We start from the raw sequence: 12,119 nt of genomic DNA, 5'->3' as shown, positions 1-12,119 counted from the left end.
ATTCATGCTTGGCTTTCCCTCAAATTTCACCCAAAACTTTCTTCTTGTCTTTTGTTGCAGCTGTTCTGCATGTCCTGCCAGGGTGACAGCAGCAGTGCAGACCAGTTTTCAAGTTTGAAACTCTAGAAGGTGAGACACCATGGACTACAGTGAAAAAGGTGTAATTCCAACATCACACACACAAATCTAGGATTTTGAAAAGCGGGGTGCAGATGGTGTTGTGTATCATCACCAGGGATCCTGGTTTTCTGTTTAAAAATCCCAAATTCTCTGGTTTTAAGCCCCCAAATCAGTGCTTTTCTGGAAGCCTACCAGAGCCTCAATCATTAAAATAAATTCTAAATTTTGCTGCTTGATTTGGTGTTTTTTATCAAGGAAAATCAGAGCTCCCCCTGCCGCCTTCACTCACCAGGACACAGTTCCAGCGGCAGCTGTTCCCCCTCCCACTGCTTTGTGGTGCTGAGCAGTCCTGATATGCTGGTGCCTAGCCCCTGCCCATCCTCTTGTTCCTCACTTCCAAGCCACAGCCCTGCTGGTGCCCCTCACTCCTATCCTGCAGCCCCCCATCCTTGCTGGTGCCTCTCCTGATTCACAGCCCCCCATCCCTGCTAGTGCCCCTCACTTCCAACCTGCAGCACCCCACCATCCCAAGCCTTGCTGGAGGGGGTCCCCAGCTGCCCCCCCTCCCCCTGTGACATGTAAAGTCACAGGACTCCAGCAGGGGAAGGCCGGGGGTGGGGGGTCCTTCAGGGGCAGTGGGGAGCTGCATGACTGAGCTGTCAGGGATGGATTCCTGTGCTCTTAGGGATGGGGCAGCAAAGCATCACTGAAGTAAATGAAGGAGAAGTGCCTCCCTAATAACACTTTCCCACGTAAACAATAGGAGGTACAGTGGGGGTTACTAAGGTATGCCAACAGAGAGGAAGGAAGTTTGTGCAGCTCTAAGTGAGAGGAATGAGAATTTCCACAGCTTCTCTATTAAGCTGTGTCCATGCTGAGAAAGTGTTTACAATTCTAGACTATAATACTGGGGGAGTCATTGCCTGCTACTTAATAATGCCTAGTCTGAAAAACAGTGAGTTCTCTTTCAGAAGCCTAGCTTTTTTTTTCTTATTGTTTTATTAGAGCTTCATTTGATTATAGCTAAGCCTAATAGTTGGAACCAGATACCCAGCATAAAAAACTATAGCGTCATCAAGTATCTCACTCATGGAGCAATGTAGTTGCACTGTGCATAGCACAGTGAGATCCTGGATTTTAGCTGAGAAATTAGACTACTCCCGTACTTTGAAATTAGTCCATTTTCTTTGCCCTTTCTTCATTTCTCAGTATGTTCACAATCATTAGGTTTTTATAGTTGCTTTGGTAAGTTTATAATCATCTATTAGCAGAAAACCTTTTATTTTCACAAAAGTTTAACATTCAGTGTTGCTTGCTTCAAAACAATTAACTACTAGCAATTTTTATAGCATATACTGTAATTATATCTACAGCATGGCTGATTAAAACCATAATATCCCTAAGGTTACTCAAAACAGTCTCTCACAAATGGCAATGTTGTACACTTGAAAAATATATATGAAGCCAAGGCTATGCCTGTGCAATAAATGCACTGATGCACCTCTCTCATATTTCTAGTCAATCATTAACAATAGGATTGGTTTAATTAGTCAGAAATCAACTAAAATAATAGCTCTGTCTGGTACCTTTATTTCTTTAGTTTGTCATAAAATGGTACAGTACATTCTATGAGGAGTAATCTTTTTAAAGGTCATAATTTAGTTGAGAACAAAATCAAGCTGCACAGTATTTTCCCTGGGGTTCTAGTATGAATTTATATACTCCCATTCCTGCAGGGGGAGGGAAAGGGCATGGGGAAGCAGATCAAGATCCCTGCAGTGAAGTAGGGAGTGGGGCTGGGGCAGGGCAGGGCGCAGGATGGAGTCGCAAGTGGCTTGTCTGAGGGATGTGGGGAGGGGGGACAGCTCCCGCAGCTGCATGCACCCCAGGAGGGCATGGAGGGTGTGTGCCCCTGGATCTGCATGCGGGGCGAGGGCGGACTGCTGCTCTGGGCAGGGATGGCATCAGGCTCTTCCGGGTGAGGGGCTGGACTGGGCCTGACTTCAGTGCTTGCTGAGGGCAGCAGTGGTGCTGGGAGTGGGGCTATCAGGGTGGGGCTGCAGCCACCACAAAATTTGCCTTAACCCCACTCCCAGTGCTGCCGCCTGCCCCGAGCACAACCCAGACCAAATCCCTGCCAGGAAGAGCCTGGCATAGCTCCAGTCGCAGCCTGCAGCAGCAGCTCACCCTCACCCCACATGTCCTTCCAGGGATGTGTGCAGCGGCAGGAGCTGCCCCTCCTTCCCACATCACTTGTGGCTCCGTCTTGTGCCACATCCCACCCCAGCGGGGCAGCACCTGTCTCTGCCCCAGCCCCACTCCCTCCCTCACCATGGGGGCCTCAATCTGAACCCCTCCCCCCTGCCTCTTCCCTCCCCTGCCCCGCCTCCAACAACAGACTGACCAACCGGATGCTGCTGGGCTGTGCTCCTGGCTGCCTGCATGCTGTGCGGCAGCTGCACACATGCACAGGGGCATTTATTGGTGACATTAATCTGCCACATCAGGCAAAAAAGCCGATTGCCAATATTGTCAATTTTCCTTATATTAGTGCCAATTCAATATTGGACCAGTGTATCAGTGCACCTCTAGTTTTTAGACTTAATTTCAGTCTCTGAATTAGGTAGATTGATAAACAAATGGTGGACAGTGGAGACAACAGACAAAAATGCTTTTGTAGTGAAAAGAGGGGTCTAGAATTCAGAAGAAATTGCTTAGTTTCTCAATATTATGGCAGACATCCAGTTTGGGCAAACTGATCCCTCTGGGTTACAGTTCCACACCTGTATAATGGCAATAAGTAATGCTTTACAATGTGTAGTTTAAGGTCACTTTCTGATTTAAAAGAGTTGGGAACTGGGAGATGGTCCCTGAGTTAGGGACAAGATAGTTAGTTAATTAGAGAGACAAAGGAACTGGAGAGACCTGCCCACTGCTCCACAGTAAAGTTATTTAGTTCTCATTCATGTCTGACTTTCTTCACTGAAGCCAGTGATCCCTACACTGTTCTTTCAGCATTGGTGTCTCTTGCCTATTTATATGATAAGATCTTTGGTGCAGGGAGTATCACCAATTTTGTATAGCATCTAACACAAAGGGGTCCTTGTCTACTTTGGGGTTAATCAGCTGCTATATACCATTCCTTGACTATGAAGACAGTGAGCAGAGAGGTATTGTCAAAATGGCATTAGAGAAAAACAATTTTAGCTGTGGTGTTCTAAGTAGGCAGAAGGGACACCAAAAATGAAAAGGTTGCATGATCTTCTCATGCCCAATAACCTACTGATGCTTCCAGCATTTCTAATAATTGCCTTCCTCAAATAGACCTCAAATTCTTAGTGGGCAAAAGCATTGATGTACTGTTGCTTACTAAGTAACAGCTTTGAAATTCCAAATAAATCTATTTCTTTCCCTGTTAATTTAAATGGATCTTGAATTTCTACCTCCTGGGTTACTCATTATTAGGAACGTCATAGGAATGGCAGTCTAGCATCTTAGGGATGGGAGAATTGGTCTTAATATTTTATAGATAAAACAGTGATGATGGAAGTGGGCAAGTTAATAATACCTAGCTTTTCCAGTAGAACATTTCACTAGAAAGGTAAATATTTAGGGTGTAGGTATGAGCTGACAAGGTGACTCAACAGGTTGGAGTCAAAGCTGGGTCTAGATTTCCTGAGGCCCAGTCTACTGCTCTGTCCATTACACTAGCTTTAAAAGTATATGCCACTGTTCCTAACAAAGGCTCAGGGTACCTCACACAAGAGAGCAAAATAACTTCTAAAAGAGGAAAACAAACGAGAGCAAAACAATTTATAAAAGTGAATAGAGTATGTAAATAAAAAACATGTCTACACCAAACAATATCACAGCTTGGCCTTGCTTGTTAAATGCCTGCTCCAGTACAAACACACTTAAAGTGTGTTTGTAAGATGTTCTTGTGACTGCAATGCTAGTGTGGATGGTTGTTCTGCCCTGTAGTACATACACATCCATGAGCCAGCATGCAGGGACATACTTCAGTCTAGATATATCCAGCTATCTTTACAACTGGATGCATTGGGGGGAAAATGTGTTTGGCTTTAGAGGTGGAAGAATGTAAAAATTAGTACCCAGAACAGTTTTTTTGAAGGAAATACTCTGAATTTTTTTTTCCTCTATGAAAGCTTTCAGTGTACCAGTCTGTATACGCACACACTGTGTCTGCAATGACTCACTGAAGTCATGTTCATTTTATGCAAATTATTTTTCATACAGGTCAAGCTGAAAGGGCAAAACAGGATTTGGATGCTGAAGCAAAACTGAATTTCTCATCTAGGGACTGAAGACAAAAAGCTTTGACAACTGAACTAAAAGGCATTATGTATCTTTAAGACTATAAGCACAACACACTTTGAAATTCTAGTGTAGCTTTGTGCTTCCTGAGTCTGTTCATGCTAACAGTGTTTAAAATGAACCCCCTACTCTACCAGAAACTCAACTATCGAAGATTGGATTCTACTAGAACAGAGGCATAGACTCTTTAAGCAGCCCTACATTGTTGAACTGAAATTGATGAACACTTTTAAACAAGCTTCATGTTATCAAGGCCCTCACATCAGATAAACCCCAGAAAACTTTTTATAGACCACACTTTCCCACGTCCTCCTGGGCACGTCTACACAAGATGCTATGTCGCCTTAGTGACAAGCTACAGTGACGTAACTCACCGTTATAGCGATATAGCATTGACAGGCACAAACCATGATGCCGCTGGAACTGCACGGTAGGGTCGGAAATGACCCGCATGGCACTGGGACTGTACAGTACTGGCAGTTACTGCACAGTGATTTAGTACTTGCTTTAGTAACAACTGCACAGTCATTTTTAGTACTTGCTATAGCGGTACTACAACTGTGCAATCAGTGTAGACATGCTCCCTGTGTTTCAAAAGTCAAGATTTCCCTGCCTTCAGAACTACAGGCAGAACATGGGCAGCAGGTTTCATCACATCTAATCCTGAAAATGAGGTGTTAATTGGTATTGAGACTGCATTCACAGAAACAACAGAAGCCCAGGATGTTTAATCCCCACTCTAATTATCTAGCTCTTAGGGATCAGGAAGATTTCTGTCAAGTGCCAATAGACTTCAAACAGAATGTGCATTAGAGCTAACATCTAGAATCCTTAATTTTCTGAGAAATAACAACAGATCTCTGGGTGCTGCCATCAAACAGATAGATAGTTTGATGAAAACATTGATAATGGACATGAAAAATAAAAATAATGGGCAATAAACAAGTTAGTTAAGTTAATATTATTTTAAAGTAATTTAAAATGACTAATACAAATAAGCTCTCTGACCTCAAGCTCTCTAATATTTGCTATGAATCTAAACCAATACTTCTTGCTTCCTGTAAAAAAAGAGGGAGAAAAAAAGACCTTTAAATGGAATTCTATACTGCCATCAGTGTTAATGAAATTTTTGGGTAGAAGGTACCTGTAATTGCACAGGCAGCTGCAGATTGTTTTGGCAGCAAAGCTTTCCTAATTGAAATATATGTAATATTTATGAAAATAGCAGAGATTGATATTTTTGTATTTATGCCCTGGATCTGATTGTTTCTTATAGATGCCATGTCTTACATAATTGTTTGCTAGACCTATTAATGTAGTGATTCTCAACCAAGAAGTCTTGATATCTTTTCAAGGGTGCCTTGGGGTGCCCTACAATATTGGGTGTGCAAACATGATTCACAAGATGAACCCACAGATTTCAAACAGAAATCTAAAGTGTTAAAACCATTCTGACCTGTTGTGGTCTTTCTGAGTTCTTTGCAACAGATACATTTCTCTATTATTTTTCTATAGTAAAAAAAACTGGTGAAAACTAGGAGGTGTGCCTTCAGCCTATCCAGGAGTGCCTCCAGTGTAAAAAGGGTGACTGAGAACCACTGTATTAATGTTTCCTTGTGTTACAGACGTGGCTGAGCACTTGTTTGTGGGCAGTCACTAAAGCTTGGATCCCACAGCCTTTCAAGGCATTGACAAAAGTGATGTTTTGTTGTATGATCAGCCACTGAAGTGCACAGCTGCAGAGCACTTTAAAAAGTGCCTGACTGCAGAAAAATTAACCCTCATTACATGAGGGTTCAGATGAAGGTGCTACAAGTACAGCAACTTCATTAACTTTATTAATTTCTGTTAGTGTGTGCTGCAAGCAGTGCTCTCTTCAGGAAGGGAGGAGAGAGTTCTGTCTGGGGTTTCCATGGCAGAGGACATGGATTGAAGCCCCACAAGGTGAAGGGCTCCAATCCATCTGCCCCCCCCCCAACCCCCTCCAGTGCTGGCTGGGCAAACCTGAGAACATACCTCTCCCCTGCCTTCTCCCCCTCCCATCCTGAGACAGCATCCTGAGACAGGAGCTCGGAGAGCGGGGCAGAGCTAGGAGAAGAGGCTGCAGACATGCAGTTTCTCTAGCTGGTTCGTTTCCAAAGTGGAGCTCAATGATCCAACAGCAAATGTCTGTTGAGTTGGGTAGGTCAATCTAACTCATGGCACTTTCTGTGAAGCACCATGAGTTAGACCAGGGAGCTATATATTTGTCAGCTCCCTCAAGTTTGCTAAACTGGTGGAGCATGCAGACCCTCCCTCCCTTTCCTCTTCCCTCCCCTGGCTCATTCCAGGCATGCTCCCAGGATATATATTGTAGTGCTGGTATCTCTTCCTGGGATGTGGGGCCCTGCAGCCTGCCTTTCCTTGGCCTCAAGACTTGTCAGGTCCTAGCATGGGCAAATCTAGGATTTTGAAAAAGTGGGGTGCAGAGGATAAGGTGCATACCATGTAATGCAACGCATATTTTTTTTCCAGTTAAAGAGAAACTAGAAGCTTTACTAATGAGCTATAGGCCTAGCACTATATTATTCAATTTAAGATCAAAACAAAAACATATAACTTTATTGGAATGTTCAATAATTTGCTAGATTATGTATCAAGTTAAAAAACACAACAAATTAGGCAAAAAATCATCAAAATAGACAAAAGATAGTTTGTGTTAGTCTTATAGTCCTTATAGTTAAATGTATGTGCTTTATTCAGATTTGTAAAACAAAACCTAATCTTTTTGAGCACCTCAACAGGGCCTCCAATACTTCCCTCAGTCATTTCTGCACCTGAATTAATATTATCACAACTGAGTTAAGATTTTTAGCTTGAATTCTGCAGGGCTGTGAAACAGAAGAGAGATATTACCATGAATGGCTAATAGGCAGCAACACTGCAAAAGAAAGGGCAGTTTGAATACTGGGACATTAAGAGAATTAACAAGGAAAGAGGATCAGTAACAACTCTGGAATGAAGTGAAATTAGCAGGAATTAGATAGATTATAATAAGCCACAGAGTCAATGGACTCCCTCAATGCTGCCTGAACAGCATTGGCAATGTGTAGGGAGTGCGCACGGGTACACGTACACCCCCTGAGATTGGTGGGCCACCCCCTGAGATTGGCCACCACTGATGCTGCGGGCAGTTGCTGCTCGCTACCCCCACCCTTGCCGCTGACAAAACTGCCAGTGGCGTCTGCAGGCAATTGCTGATCACTGGTCGGTGCCCCCTTCCCCCCTTCCCCCTGTCGCTGCCACCGCCACAGCTGCCTGCAGGAGCTCCCTGCCTGCCACTGCTATGCCCCTGCTGCTGACACCACTGCTGCCTGCAGGCAGTCGCTGTGTCCCCCCAGCCTCAGGAGGCACATGACGTTCATGCTGCCCCTCCCAGACAACTGGTTTTAAAGTTTGGATGCAGCAGGAATAATACGAGGGAGAGGGGTACAACTACACAAATGCACCACCTCTAGAGCCACGCCTGGGTCCTAGTATCTCACATATCGCTGCCTCAGAACTCCACCCTTGAGAGAACAGTGGACTGCTATTTCACCTTTTGGGGATTTTATGACAGTGAAAGAAGTACCTTGCAAAGGTATTTTAAAGAACACACATGTTGCTCATAGACAAAAACAGAAGAGATATACGGGTCTGAAAAATAACATACACCTGCGCACAGGACACCGTGATTCTTTTTATTCCTCATATCTTTTTCTTCCAGTGAGAGAGTCTGTGCTTCTTTTCCTGAGTCTTTTCTATTTTCCAGTCCTTTGTTGCAAATTAGAATCCTTAACTAATCAACAGTCTTTGGCAAGTAGAAGTGGACAAAACACCACACCCATTGCCCCCCCATATTTATTAGGTAAGGTATACAGGTGGTGATATGGGCTGCCTACACCCACTGCTGACTTCCAACAGACTGACATTCTTTACCCACTCCTGCCACTTTAGGCCTATCAAGAAGGTATGATAACGGAAATGAAAAAGAGACAAGCATGTATAAAGAAAATGCAAAGATCTCCCAAGCTCTTCATACTTGTCTAAATGCTTCTCAGACCAAGGGGACATGACATGGAGCCCATTCCTAAAGTGAGCTCTGCACAAGCTCAAGACTGACTTCAAGCAGGATTTTGGGCACATAGTGCTCCACCTATCTAGAGCTTCTTGCTGATCCCAGGATCACGGTATTCTGAAGAACCTCAGTACACAAGGGTCAAAAAGGCCCAACAGACATGAGCCTTTAGTCCATCTGGCCTTCTGATTCCAGCTACTAAAGCTCTACCAACTACTGCACCCCATTGCTACAGTACCATAGCAAGGAAGTTTGGGGCTCAGGGCAAGCCCAGAGCAGCAGCCTGCCCTCACCCTGCGCACAGATCCGGGAGGCACTCTCCCCCACCCCCATGCTTGTCTGGGAGTGCACGCAGTGGCAGGAGCTGCTCACTCCCCATCCCCATGCCCCCCTGGATGAGCCGCTCGCTGGTCAGTGCCTGTTGGTGCCCCTTTGCTTTGGCGCCTGCTCACCCCCACCCCCACTCCAACCCCCTTTGCTACTGTACAGCGCTGCTGAGTCTGTTCATGGTAATGGTACTTAAAATGAATCCCCTTTCAAATGCAGGACAGCAATACAGATTGTAACAGTTTATTTCTGGCGGGTCCCACAGCACACTTAAGGAGGACCAATGTCTGAGGCCAACTTTTCTGGGACCTTGAACAAATGATTTTCTTATACAGCATTAGCCAACCTATTAAGATTAGAATGTAATATTCATTATTTGAATCTCCATTCTAGTTCCTTTTAACTAAAATTTCAAAACATGTGTTAGCTCCTCTGCTAACTACCTCTACAGGGTCATTTAGGCAGGAGTAAAGAATATAGGGCTGGGGTTTATTTGATACTATTTCAGTAGGTTGTGCATAAACATTAGTGAGAGTTGAGCAAAAATACCCTCTATAAGTTCAAGTTAAACTTTAATTTTTAAAGCCATAATTAAATATGACGGGTGAGAAGAAAATGATTCATATAGCTTCTATTTTTCATTAAGAAATGAAATCAGAGAGCTGCAGCTTTTCCACTTCAGAAAGTACCATGGGTTTTGTAAAATAAGTGTAACCCTATGATGCAATTTGGAGTTCAATATTTAACCAGCTGTAGCAGGCTTACCTTTCAGAGCTTGGGATGAGTCCCAGGCTTGAGATTCTGCTGTTTTGATTGGTGGAGCCCATCCATCAATCAGGAGGTGTCAAGAGAAATGAAGTCACACCCCTTTCCTGAGGGGAGAGGGAGAAGACCTCCCCGGGATTTGATTGAAGACTGCAACACTCAGGTCTGGAAGACTTCAGGGGGGGAGCCCTGGAGAGTATAAAAGGAGCTGCATGCCCAGCACAAGGAAGATGCATCAGAGATGGAGAAGAGCAGGGTTTAGGAGAGCTGAGGAGAGCTGCTCACCAGGGTGAAGCAGTAGCCCAGAAGAGCCCCTGAAGACTTCTATCAGCGGGGAGCTGCAGATGGCTCCAGCAGGTAGGCTCTTGGTGTTCAGCATGCTGCATGGCACCTGGAACATGGAAGCTGTGTGAGGTGGCTTGGGTCTGCACCCTTTGACATGCAGCCAGAGACACAGCGCACAGGTCGGTGCATAGAGCAGGATCTTTGGAGCCGCTTGGGTGGCTCAGGTCCCCAACCTCCGCACAAGGCCGGGGCTCAGTGCAGAAAGCGCTGCATGGAGGGTAGGAGACCCTGGGAGCCGCTTGAGGTGGCTCAGGTCTACAGCTGCTGGCACAGGGCAGCAGCACAGTGCAGGCGATACTGCCCAGAGGGTCCAGGGGCAGACCGAGCCCTGGTGCTGCACAAGGCTGTCTGGGCCTCCAACCCCTAGCACAAGGTGAAGTGCCCACTACACACAGGGGTGCATGTGGCCCTAAGTCAGGCTGGTGGCAGCAGAGTCAGGCAGCAGGAAGGCCTGGCTGGGAACAGAGTTCGTCTGGAGAATGGGAGGCAACCCTCGGGGACTGTGGAGTAGTAAGTTGCCCTGGACAGAGGGTCCCCACAGGTGAGGGACCCCCCAGGGTTGCAGAGGGGCACCACATGGGCCACTCGTGGGTGACAGCGGGGGGGGGAGGGCTTAGGAGTCTTTAGGGTCTCCCTCTCCTTCTCTTTCCCCCCACCTCCCTTCCTGTAGTGGTACCTGGGGGGTGTGGCCCCTGCCCTGAAGGGCACCCAGGTAGTCTAAGGATTGCTTGTTATATTTGTAGACTGTGCCTTATAGTTTATGTGAATAATTTGAAGTAATAGTTTGTATATTAATAGAGTTATAAGGCTGCCCAATCAATATCCTTTGTTCTGGATTGTTTTATTTTTCATCTTTATATTTTAATAATAATTGGGTGTGTGTGTATATATACATATATATGGTATAGGGTTTATTGTTTTGTAAATTTGTGTGTGTGTGTGTGTGTGTATATATATATATATATAATCTACGTCCTTACCCTTTAATGGCTTTGTAATAATAATAAATCTGTATATAGATAAATAATTGATCGACTGGGCCTGACTCTATAGGGGACGGAGGTGGCTGCTGGGCTGTTGTGTCCCTCCACAGCACACTGCTACTCCTCTGAGGACTGCCACTACTGCTGCTGCCTTCCCCTGCCCTTCCCTGGCCCCAGGCAATGCTTGTGCCTGCCCAACTTGCCCCCCACACTCCCAGCAGCATGTTCTGCTGCAAGTAGGTGGACAAGGAGATGGACTTTGAAGCCCAGCTTATCCCCTCCACTCCTCCTGTGTTCCTGGGGCCAACAGGCAGGGTCTCAGGTAGTCACCAGCATCAGACCCTGAAGGAGCAGCCTTAGCAGCAGGGGCTTCTCTTGTCCCCTGAGGTACAGATCATGGGTCAGGAGGGGGCAGACAATGAACAGCAGGGCAGGGTCTCACTGTCCTTAAGTGGCACCAGCTACATCAGTGATTCTCAGCTGTTTTTAACCTCAAGGTCACCTCTATATCGTTTCTGAGTTTAAGATTTATTTCGGTGATTTTTAACTAGGGTGTAGCAAAATTCAGAAAAGTTATGGAGGGGTGCCTTGAGACTAAAAAGGTTGAGAGCTGCTGGTATAGAGAATAACTCTGTGCTTAAAGAAAGATGTATTTTGGGTCATTTTTTATCAGTGCATCTCAGCATTGGTGTGATTTCCTCTGGCAGAGGAATGGACTGTGTTATATTTAGCTAATCTGTATGGCTGCCATTTGAGATGCTGCTTCACAAAGTAATTTAGAATTTGTCCAAGTGAATAAAGCTATTTGGTGCACAACTAGACAGTCAAATCAGTGGTCTCCAACACAGGGATCTTAGGCACCATGTTGCCAGTGAGACCTTCTGATATTACTCATGGCCACGAGAAATTAAAAATTTAAAATTGAGATTGACTGAGAGAACAAAGTATGATGTTGCTTGTGATATATTACTTGTTCAGTATTATTGCCAATGGGCCAGATAAGGTAAGATTATTGAGTAAAATTATTTCATAGGAACATTATACTGGAAGTGACCTTCAGAGTCATTGCATCCAGTTCCCTGCCATTTTAGGCATCCGTGATGCAATGTCTTTCATAAATATATCAAATTCCATCTTAACAGTACTTG

Source organism: Crocodylus porosus, unplaced genomic scaffold, assembly GCF_001723895.1.
Source record: "Crocodylus porosus isolate Cpor-Errol unplaced genomic scaffold, CroPor_comp1, whole genome shotgun sequence".
Classification (NCBI taxonomy): Eukaryota; Metazoa; Chordata; order Crocodylia; family Crocodylidae; genus Crocodylus; species Crocodylus porosus.
Note: the sequence above shows the minus strand (reverse complement) of the source record.